The 12387-nt window shown below is 46.0% G+C and overlaps 1 long non-coding RNA gene across 1 annotated transcript in view; it reads right to left on the minus strand.

The window, feature by feature from the left end:
- Positions 1 to 12387, minus strand: part of LOC131920829 (uncharacterized) — a 95462-nt gene that overhangs the window by 62061 nt on the left and 21014 nt on the right. The window lies entirely within an intron of this gene.

Genomic DNA, 12387 nt, shown 5'->3' on the forward strand with positions numbered 1-12387 from the left:
CCAAGCTGTGGACACTGTTGGGGTGACTGCCCTACTCTGCCCGGTCAGAGCAAGGTCATTCCCCCAAGTTCCTTCTTCACAAGAAAATCTCTCAGACCTGGGTCTGGCAGTCGAAGGCCGATGCTGCTCTGTGGCAGCTGAAGATGAAATGCTGTCCTCTACGACAGCTGAAGAACTAGGACCACTGCCCCCATGAAGCCATCGAGACCACTGGAACCTAGGACAACCATCTAGGTAGTGGGTAAGTCTCTGTCATTTTAATTGATACACAGGCCATTTGGATTATACCTCCTGCTATAATTTATCCTTCTCAGATCTCTGATGATATTGACTAACTGTAGCTTTAACAACAGCAAGTTTTCCAACTCCTTCCCCAAGGCTACAACTGCCATATCAGGCCTCAGGCCTTGCTTTCCTATAGTACTAGGTCTCCAGCTGAGGAAGACAAGCAGTTTGCCTCGCTACCAGACTCTGAAAGGGTAAACTCACAGATGCTTTTAACCCGTAATCATTTTGGGGTTCCCAAGCTTTTACTATGATTCAAAGGCATGAGTCTACTGCCTGTTCTACCATGTGGATTTCAGTACAGATTACAAACAGTGTTAATGTTAACACAGCTAAAACTTTTACCTCTTTTTGTAAACAAAAACATTCATGTAAGCTTCAGAGAATCAACCTGGATCCACCTCTCGAAGGTCAAGTGGACTCTAGACAAGCACTCCTAAGTTCCCCACATGCCTTTTCCTGACGATCAGATCTCTCCCCCTTTCCCTGATCCTTGGGACTCCCCTCCACCAACTACTAGGACTGTGGGTTTGAAAGTTTTAAGTGTACACCCAATATAAGAACTTTTTCCTAACCTCCTTAACTTTACCTTTTATCCCTAATCTATTATCTGTTTCAGCAGATTTCCCATCAATGAAAGACTGCAGACTACTCCAATATGGCCTGCATTTCCCTAGCCCCAGATGGTCCCGTGGAGCCCGGACAGTGAGTGAAACAACCTGCTCTTCCGGCTTGGCCATCATTCCAGCTTTCTTGGGTCCCCAGAGGTGCTGGTGTCCCCAAACAACAGAAAGCAGTCTAAAGAGTAGAGTATGGTACCTTCACTCCTATCTCACCAGTCATCCTGTTTCCTCACCTTTCATAATAAGCAAAAGGGTGGGATGTTCATCAACTAAGAACCAGCCACATTCCAGATGCTCCCCACCCCCCACCCCACCTCCTAGGATTTGCGCCCACACCACCACTGCTGTATTTTCCCTATGCAATGCTGCATAGCCCCCTCCCCCACCATAAATCCCGCCATCATGACTTGGTCCGGCGCTGTTTCCATCCCTACTCAGAGGCAGCCATTCTGTGTTCTCCCAATACATCTCTTGCATTAGGTCTGTTGAGTGGTGTGATTTTTTTGTGGCATTCCTTGGCCCCCCATCACCAAGATACTCTTTCACCACAAAATCCTTTCACTACTGCCCACAGGCCAAACCCAGCCCACAATTTATACTTTTGTATGGCCTACGAGCTAAAGACTTTTTTTCCCAGAATATTTACAATAAATTTTGTGATAGGGAACACTAATTTTGAAATCCAATTAGCCCCTGACAGTGAGTCTATTTGGCCCTGGAGGGTAAGGATGGTCTGAGCCACCTGCTGGAGATCCTGGATGAACTTAGATGAAAACTGATGGTAACAGAGGCATGGTCTAGTCCAGTAGTCTGATGGCTAAGGCTACGAATGGTGGTTGTATTCGACCTGGGAGGGACACACAACCAACATTCTCCAATGTGGCCAGTGTTTTTCTGTAGCTGACACACAATTAGGATGGCCAAGATTTGTTCCATGGTATTTGCAGGACCAACAAGGTCCGTTTCTGGCTACTTTTTACATCAATCTTCCTTTTGGTCATAGAGAAAACAGACCTGAGGGTAAGCCCTGGTGAAGGAGAGATGGATAAGGGAGTTGTGAGAGACTGATTTGGCCTTTGACAGCCTGATAGAGAGCGATTTCCTGACTATTAGGACAGGCTGTTGGTTAGAGGTAGCTCATGGGCCATACAAAAGTATAAATATCTCTTGGACATTAAACATGCATATGTAAGAGCTACCCTGGACAGGTGTATGTAGGAAGGAATAGAGGAGGGGAGAGCAAACTTAGATATCAAATCAGCAGTTTGAGTCAGTTTGAAATGTTGAAACATGAGCATGGCTGAAAAGCAAGTATGGCATCCTCTACCAATGCTACCTGAAGAGAGAGAACTTGGAAAGGGAGTAGTGTTTGGGGACCTTTGTATGTTAGAAGGTGGGACAGGTGTTGAGGAGACAGGACAGTAATAGGTGACCCCAAGGTTAACTTATTTGATTCATGTATAAGAAGTTTGACTGAGGCCAGAATTACATTCTTCTGTATGAATTCATGGAGGTATAGCTTTAACACCTTATTAAACAAGCATTGTCTTTAAATCCTATCTTTCATAAACTGAATCCAGTGGACAGAAAGCCCAGAGATCAATTCTGGACTGGCCATCAAAGCATCCATAGCAGACAGTGTAGCAGTGGTGGCTGGTGGCCAGCAACTGGCAGCGACAGGGAAAGAAAAAACAAAACCAATAAACACAAAACACAGAAAGCTCACACACTCAAAGAAGGCCAGTCAGAAACAAAACATGCGGTGGCCACCATCATTCATACATTCACCTGAGCCTGACCGATTTCCATCTTGGCTCCCGTGTTGACAACAAAACTTATGGATACACCAGAAAACAGACAACAGAAAGACAAACCTTTGCAAGTGACCAGAATCAGGAGGGTGGGCTCCATCTCACCTTCGCCCTGGATGGGAGTGAAAGGGTTTTGTAATTGAATGAGAGGGGAAGGATGTTTGGCCTCAGAGGGGTTTGGGGTGCGCTGTACTCAGGAATCCACCTGGGAAGCCAGTGCGGGAGAAGGTGTGTCAGATTGTGTGATTTAGAGAAGGAGCAGGTGATGGCTGGTGAACCTGGGGTCAAGCGGATTGGGGGAGCAAACGAAATAGAGGTTCCTACTTTAGCTAGGGGGTCCCCTCCCAACAAGGGGACCAGGCAGGTTGGTTCTACTAGGAAGGAGTGGGTAAGGAGGATATCCCTAAAAATATAGCTGGTAACTCTGTCCCCTACTCTGACAATAGAGGAATGGGAGGAGTGGTGGGTCCCCAAAACTCTGTCAGGACCAAAACAGTGGCCTTGGTGTCCAGACGGATGGAGATGGGTCGCAGTGCTACTGCGATGGCTACCTGAGCTTCCTGTCAGAGCAGTGGTAAGGCCCAGGGAGCCCAGGCCCCTCAGTTATCCATGGACTGACTGGGAGGTCAGCTGGGGTGACCTGGGCCTGATGTCTCCACTCCACGAGGGACGTGCAGGCAGTCAACACCCCAATGCCTTTCTTAACGGTATCTTGGATATAGTCCGGGTGGTTTACAGGGGTTAGGACAGGCTGAGGCCCAGTGACCCTCCTGACTGGATCTGAATGGACACCTGGAGATTCTCAGGCTTTGGGAGGCAGGAGCCTGGGCAGCTGCTAGGACTGGCTGGAAAGCCTGAGGTAGCCTCAGATATTTTTGTTTTCAGGCTTCTTTGTTTCTCTAATGGTACACCTTGAAGGCCATAGCTAAGACTTCCACGTATTGAGTCAGAGTTCCTTTCTCTAGACATTTAAGTTTGGCTGTAATATTAGGGAAACTCTGGGAGAAGTAGGTCATAAGGAATTGTTTTCACTCTGGGGTCTTGGGATCCAGATTGGTATATTGTAAGAGGGCCCTTGTAAATGGTCTAGGATTTGAGGTGGGTTTTCATGTTTGTCCTGGATGACCTCTTGGATTTTTTTCATAATTTACCACTTTAAGGATGGCCTTGCAGAGACTGACCAGGAGCCAAGTTATAAATTGATTCCTAGCAAGGATGCCCCCGGGGTACTGTAATTCTATTCTAGGTCCTGTAGTTGGAATTTTGGGGTGAGGGGGCTACTAACCAGCTCTCAAATAAAGACATCTACCTTGCCTCTGGGCTTTTACCTTTCTCTATTTCTGTATAGCTTTTCTTTCCTTCTTATTCCATGTCTGGCTGTGTAGTCGGGTGGTTGGTGCCCAGCATCCTCTCCTTTTCTCGATCCTCGATCTCTCTTCCCAGATTTCTCCTCCTATTTATTCTCTCTGCCTGCCAACACGTCTTTGCATCATTAAACAAATGTTGCACAGCATAAACAAATGTAACATATTTTCAACTAATATTCCCCAACCAGGGGTGTGTACCCTGACCAAGGCACCTGTCCCAGCAACCTCCCGCAAAGGGAGAACTGTGGCCGGTTTAGACAGTGCAGGGGGAGGTAAAGGGGACATGTCTGTCCCATGACAGAGTGGACCAAGAAGCGGAAGGGCTGGCAGTGGGCTGAAAGTGGCACCTGAGCAGGTTTGTTTGGATGGCCTATTGCTGAGGAGGGAGAGAGACTGAAGAGGCCGGAGGGAGAGAGAAGGAACTGTGGGGTGAGGCCAATAAGGGAGAGGCTCATCAGCATGATAAAAAACAGTGGAGGAATCCTCTAGCTTGGGTTAGTAGCTAGGACTTGGTTTTCCTTGGTTGGCTCATGCTGTTTGGTCACTTTTAATCAAGATGGGAGTGAAGTCACATGGCAAAACTCCATCTTTTCCAACCCTAGCAAAGATGGTTGACAGCCATGTGGCTGCCCATCCTGGTGGGGGACAGCAGCTAAGATGGCGACCAGCCACATGTTTCCGGTAACTATGTATAGATTTTTAACCATCAACCCCAGAGTTTCAAGTTTCAGGTTAACCCCCTTGTTACAGATTTCACAGGTTTTTAATCATATCCAATATGCTTACAAATCTTGAGGTAAGATTTATACCTTAGCAAAAGTTTCAGAGAATTAAACCAAAACCAAAGAGATAAGATGAGGAGTGGTCCTCATTGGGAAAGGTCTGTTCCTTCATTTTGTTTCCTCTCCTTCCTCTGTCACATAGTCAGGTGGCTCACCTGACATGGGACAGAGATTCTGGAGGAAACTTTTAAACAAATATGCTTGGGTCTAGAGGAGGGGGAGCCGTACCCCAACCCCAGAGCCAGCTTTTAATTGAAGTGGGACAACATAAAACAATGGTCCAGTGTCCCTCATACCTAAAAGACACTGAAAAGACCCTGAATCCAGTGAGCTGGGAACAAAGAAGGCTTAGAGACAGGAAACCTTTGAGCCCCGGCTATGGACACCGCAGGAGGAAGCCGAAAGATGCTCCAGTGAGCAAGGGATGTGCGGGGTGGGTGTGCACACACAGCTGGTCTTCCCCTTGGCTCTCTCCCCTCCTTCCTTCCCCTCCTGCTAGGTCCAGCTGCCCGCTTCCACTTTGCAACAAACTTACAGATCCATCAATGATAACTTAAAGAAACAGGACATTTATACAGTATGTGGGGGGGGGGTGAGAGACTAGGCAAATCAAAAAGGGCTTGGAGTAGAGAAAAGAGAAATAGGGAACGGGGAATCTCTTTCCATTTCCCCGATCGCTCACGTATTTGTAAAGGTCCTGAATAACAACAGGATCTAGGGTGACATTAGGTGGCCCTTTGGATTGATTATCTAAGGGGTATCGAGGCCAAATGTGATTGCAAAGTGAATAAATTTAGGGCCCTTCAGGTCAGGTGCAGGTGTAGAGACTGGAGGTTTTCTAAAGGCATCCCAATGGGGAGTGAGAGGGTGTGGAAGACATCATCCCATGGATGAGAGGGGACTGGGTGGGGGGGATGTCACTGCAACCTGTAGTCATGGGCATCCCCAGGACTCATGGAGTGTAGTCAGATTTTTCTTTGGACTGCCAGCTCATAAATAATGACACAGAGACTGTTTATTAATTATGAAAGCTCAGCCTTAACTTAGGCTTGTCCCACTAGCTCTTATAAATTAAACTAACCTGCTTTTGTTAATCTACGTTTAACTATGTGACCTTTTTACCTTTCATTCTGTATATCGGACTCCCTCCATGTCTCGTTGACATCTCCATGCCTCGATTATCTCCTCCTCCTCCTCCTCCTCCTCCTCCTCCTCCTCCTCCTCCTCCTCCTCCTTTCTCTCTCTGCCCGGAAGTCCTGCCTATACCTCCTACCTAGCTATTGGTCATTCAGCTTTTTATCACACCAGTCACAGCAATGCACCTTCACACAGTGTACAAATACCCCCAACAAGGGAGGACCAGAGGAAGACACAAGCCAGTTAGTAAGTCATCGCACACTCAACAGAGGTCAGGGGCTTAGCCTGACTAAGCCCGAGAAGAGACTCTGCAGCTGGTAACAGGGCTTTTGTGGAGGCCAGAAGGTGAGGAAGAAAACGAACTAGTGGGGGAGGTGTGTCATCCACAGGAAAGAGTTTGAGAATGGAGTCACAAAAGCCAGGAGGGCCTAGAGGAGCTGTGGATTACAGGTAGCTCCAAAGGGATGGCAGGAAAAGAGGGCAGGTGTCAGGGACAAGGATAGAATCTCTAGTTAGTGGAAAAATACAGACCCCCATAAGACAGGGAACTAGATCATCTTACAGTCAGGTTGCCTAGCAACAGGACATTGAGGCAGAGCCCTTGACCCTTTCACCCTGTAAACATGCTATGCAAACATCCTGTTAGCTTGCCCCACCTTATGCAGATAACAGCTTCTTGCTCCCCCCACCCTGCAGAAACTATATAAACCCTCTTGGAGAAAAATAAAGTGGCACCTTGATCAGAATCTAGACTTGGTGTATTTCCTTTGTATCTCCTGTCCCTATCATTCCGTCCTTAGGGTGGTCGAGAACCCATTGTAGCCCTGCAGGGTGAGGCAAGCAGGGAGGGGTACAACAGCCTGGGTGGGCCTATGGAAACTGCAGGATTGCAGCTCCAAGGTGGGGGTGGGGTCAGGTGAAGAGGGTCTTAAAGACTGTGGTTGGGGTACCTCCGCCTCCAAGAGTACCAAAGGGATGCCAGACAGTCAACGGTCACTTCCTCGGACTCAGGGAAATGTTTACACTGACCACACAGAAAACTTACCTAATTGCCACTGGTGGATCGGGTGCCAAAGAATTGGTGAGCCTGTTGTGGGTGGACTGGAGATGAGGGATAGGGTCCAGTGCAGCTTAGACCCCGAGGGGCAACACAGGCACCAGGAAAGCCTACCCAAGTCACAAAACCAAAATAAGCGTTTAAGTTCTGAGGGGGAAAGTATCCTGGCAGTTGAGAGTCAAGGAATACCACAAAATCACACTGCACAGAAACCTCACACAAGAGATTTATTGGGAGGGAAGAACTCAGGAGGGTGGCTGCCTCTGCCCAGGTGAGAAGCAGCAGAGAGCTGAGCAGAAGACAGGGCTTATACAGGATTTCTTGCAGGGGCGGGAGAACAGAGCTTTCAAGGGTGGAGATTTCCAGGGTGAAGACTGGTAGGATTTCAAGTCCAGAGCTTGGGGAGAACCCAGGGATTGGTGGGATTTCAAGTCCTGAGCTTGGGGAGAGCCCAGGGATTGGTGGGATTTCAAGTCTGAGCTCGGGCTTTTTACTCTATAGGGCAGGGGCTGGGTCCAGCCATTAGGACAGTTAGAGTATTCTGTGGGTGATAGCTGGTAGTTGGAGGTCCTCAGGGGAGGGGGCTGGCCACTCTATGCTTTGAGGGGCTTACATGGTGAGCTGCGTAGTATGAGCACTGGGAACCAGACTCAGGTGCCCCCCTCACCACGCCCCCCGCAAGAGCAGAAGATGCCCTTAACCTCTAAGCCCCTAGGAGCAGTTTTTATTTCAATCCAAGTTGAGGAAAATGAGGCATTAAAGAAAGACCCCACATTCTGAAAGAAAAGACTGGGTTTTGTGGAGTGTATGACTTCTGCCCGTTCAGAGGCCTGGTGGAGCTCTCTGTCCGTTTGTCTGATGGCTGTAGAATGGAAACCATTGGCACCTTTTCTTTGGGGGTCAGCTTTAGCGCTCACTCCTGCATTCCTGTTCAGAACACTAATTTTGCAAGAGACAAAATGTTATAATCTGATAGTCAAAAGAAGAGACATGGCCTATAATATGTTTTTTTTCTGGCTAGGGCTTCAGGACAAGGTCATGTTACAGTATTCATACTCCGTACAATTTGACAACTTAAAGTGCACAGTGAAATATTTTTATTTGATTTTTTTTAAGCAGAGGATTATATAACCCAGACTGGCCTCATTATGTAGCCAAAGATGACTCTGATCTCCTGTCTTACCTTTCTAGAGCACAAATTATGGATAGGCACCAACATGTCCAGCCTCCTTCAATGTTTTTTAAGACCACTGAGTATCTTTTATCTAATATGGTTGGGGTCAGAAGTGTCTGGGATTTGAAATATTCTGGGTTTGGTAATGAGATACTTTGGGGATGGGACTCAGGTCTAAACATAAAATTCACTGGTGTTTCATTTATAGCTTACATACATAGTCTGAACTGAAGGTGATTTTATCCAATAGTTTTACTGTGCCCGTGTTTTGACTGTGACCTATCACATGAGTGGAGTTTTTCACTTGTCAGTTGTGTAACTTTTCACCCTGGAACCATATTGACAGGAATGAAGATATTCTAAAGAGACACTCACTTGTGCTCCTCTCTTTGGCCATCAGACTACTGAAATGGTAACCAAGAAGTTGGAATTTCCCTAAGAGTCTCAAGCTGGGAGAAGAAAAAGGCTGAAGTTGGTGCCTGGTAGATAGGGAGGGAGCCCATCTCCTAGGAAGAGACTGCACACAGTTCTGGCATGTCAGCCCACCACGTAAGAGAGGCCACAGCCTGGACAATGATAGTGGGCAACACTACACCTTGACTAGAATGGCTTAGTCCTGAATACCTCAAACCTGACATAGGACCTCAAACATGGACTGTTAGGAGGAGGGCTTGGTCATGACCCTATTGGTTCTTTTTCCCAACATGGCCACACTGAACAAAAGGTTTTTGATTTTCACTATTTATTTATTTGGTCTATTGAAGACAAGTGGCCGAGCTTAGCTTGTAAGGGGCTCTGCCAGGACCCAAGCTGTGGCCCTATAGCAACCCAGCAACACCAAATAGAGAACATCGGCAGATGAATAAGGAGATTTCATCCAAGTCTAGCTTGTTAGTCAATGGACTTATTGGAGATACTACAGGAGTATGGGTGACTCAAAGGCTAGACAACCAGGAAGTTCCACCCCAACATGGTTAACTCATAAGCAAATATACACTAGAGAATCCTACCCCCTGCCCAGTCACATATCTCCTGTCTATGGATCCTAATACTCCCTACTGTCCACCAAGACCATGTGCAACTGAAGCAACTGTCCTTCCAGAAGGGAATGTTAACAGACACATTGACATTGCCATAGCTTAGCTATCAGCTATATTCTGCTCATTTGGTTGTCTTGACTATAGGCTGGGGTCTTTTCTAGAACTCTATTGCAGTTCTGCTTCGTGATAGTGATGGCCATGCCACATAGGAAGGAAGAGTTATACCACATTAGCATTCAAAAGACTGATTTTGGACTATTTTAGATTTCAGATTTTTGGATTTGGCATGCTCAAACTGTTCATTTAGTTTGGCAACCTTCATCACAATCAATTTTAGAGTATTCTCAGCACCCTATAAAGGAATGGCATACTCATTATATTCACCAGTAGTCAATTCCTATGTGCCCCAGTCCCTAAACAACTACTCATCTACTTTTTGTCTTAATTAATTTGCTACTCCAGGCATATGAGCATATGAGCATTTTGCATGTCATTGATCTGCACATGCTCAGGGTTGTCTTAATTTTCTTTCCTTTACTCCCATTACATTTATTTGTTTGTTGTGGGGGTGTGCATGTGCATGGGGGTACATATGGCACAGTGTGGTGTGGAGATCAGAGGACAATTGTGGGTGTCAGCTCTCCCCCTCCACCCCATGGAACCCAAGATAGAACTCAGGTCACCAGGGTTGGTATCAGGAACCTTTAACCACTGGGCTATCTCAGCAGCCTCTTAATTTTCCTTAATGTTCTTTCAATATTTTAAAACAAAAACAAGAAAATTAATCCAGGAGTTTAGGCCTTATAATGTGTTGACTTCTCTACATCCATCCTACCCATCTTGAAATTTAGCTCACAGATGGCCCTATTGGTAGTTTCTTTCGACTGTTCTAAAACCATTAAACTAGTACCCAGTTCACAGGGGTCCTAAACTTACCAGTTTGTGGCTTTTGACTTGCTGAGTTGTGACATGTCAAGAATCACCTAAAATATCCAACACACTTTGTTGATAATATGAAATGGAAAGATGAAGTAACAGAAAGAATTACCTATACAACGCCCCCTAGAGAAATAAGGTATACTATTTAAACATTCATCCTACCATTTTTCCAGAACAATCTTTGGAGCTGCTTTCATTATTGAAACAGGGCCTCTGACTGGAAACAACCAGATCGCCTTGCTTGTTACAGTAATTAGTTATAATGAGTTCTAATGAGCCCTTGGCTTCTTTCTCTACTTGCTAAAGAACTATAGGATTTCAATCACCTCTTTTATTGTTCTAGTTCTCTATTGCTGGGCAACAAACTACCCTAAAACTCATTGGCTTAAAGCAACAATAACCATGGGTTGGGGATTTAGCTCAGTGGTAGAGCGCTTGCCTAGCAAGTGCAAGGCCCTGGGTTCAGTCCTCAGCTCCAGAAAAAAAAACAAAAAAACAAAAAAAAACGTAACAATAACCATCATGTGCCATTTTATGACTTTAATGAGTCAGGAATTCAGGAAGAGCTCCAGTGTCTCGTTTTGGCTTAGGATCTGTATAAATTGCTTTTTTTTTGTTGGGATGAGGATTTATTTTGGCCCATGGTGTAAAGACGTGTAGTCCACCATGGCAGTGAAGGCTCAGTAGTTAGCGCAGCTCAAGTCTGTTACTTGTTACGTCCTCACTTTGCAAAGTAACAGGAGCAGAAAGGAGAGAAGCAAGACCAAGCTATGATTCTCAAGCTCTGCATCCCCAGACCACCTCTTCCATATAGGTCCCAGCACCCAAAGTTTCCATAACCGAAAATGGCACCACCAGCCATGGGTCAAGGTCCCAGCACATGGGCTTTGTGGGGGACACTTTACATCCAACCATAGCAGGGTTTGTCATGCAGTCAGACATGGCAGTCCATGGAAAAGAAGCAGTGGAATGTGGTTGCCATGGCTGAGCATCTCTCCCTCTCCACACGGGCATCTTTCCACATGGCTTTTCTACACGGGTTAGTTGTGCTTCCTCACAGCACAGCTGAAGTAGGATAGTAATACTTCTCACACAGGCTCAAGGCTCTAAAGCAGGGTCCAGATGAAGCAGAAAAGAGCGAGAGGAAAATTATGGTAACGTGGGAAGGAAAAGGAGGCCCTCATCCTGGAGTACGGTTGAAGAATTTCACCAGCTAGGAAGCAAGACTTGCAGTACAATTAACATTAGCTGTAAAGGTTGTTGACATGGAGATATTGTTTATACACAGACAGTTTATGTTACAGTAGTAATGAACTAGGCTTAAGGCAAGAATGTATGTAACCTTGGGTCAGGCCTCATTCCCCTCACAGACATTTTTTGAGAATCTTAGCCAAGACTTGGTTAATAGCGAAGCTACTCACTGTCCTGCCTCCCTGTGTCCCGGGCTGTCACCTCTCCACTGCATCCTGTCAGGTCTCACTCGGGAACCACCCTGTGACCTCCTTCAGATTCTCTAGCAGTCCTTTAAAGATATAGCTTGAAAATATACATTCAGCTTTCTGGGTACTGAAGCAGCAGGAGCCATTTCTGCATTCCAAAGCAATCCAACCCGCTCCTCCTCTGGGGCCGTGACTGTGAAGGCTGGGCTCTCTAACTCCACTGGCCGTCCGTGCAGTAGGAAGCAGACATGAGTAACCGCCGTACATCTGGCATATTGACCAATTTAGAAAAAGTGAATTTAGACATTTTGTTCTGGGGGGAGGGTTTCTGTAACCTGAAATGTTTCCTTTTTACTTCTGTTTAAAACTATATCAAGTCATTCCAGAATAGTATTATTTAACATATAAACTGTATTGTTTTTAAATACTTAATAAAGATAAGCGTTTCAAACAAGATGTTATCATTGGGAACTTCTTAGAGATGCTCATACCATTCTCTTGGTCTCTCACTTCCTTCTAGAGTGCCTTCTTTCTTTTATCCCTGATGCAAAAAAAACCCCACAAAAATCTGTATTAAAAATGTCTTTTAAGCTGAGCATGGTGGTGCTGCCTTTAAGCCCAGCACCTGGAGGCAGAAGCTGGTGAGTTCAGGGCCATCTAGATTCATACAGTGAGTTCCTGGCCAGCCAGTGCTCAGAGTGAGATTCTGTCTCAATAAGTAAATAATTAAAAT

Source organism: Peromyscus eremicus, chromosome 10 (genome assembly GCF_949786415.1).
Source record: "Peromyscus eremicus chromosome 10, PerEre_H2_v1, whole genome shotgun sequence".
NCBI lineage: Eukaryota > Metazoa > Chordata > Mammalia > Rodentia > Cricetidae > Peromyscus > Peromyscus eremicus.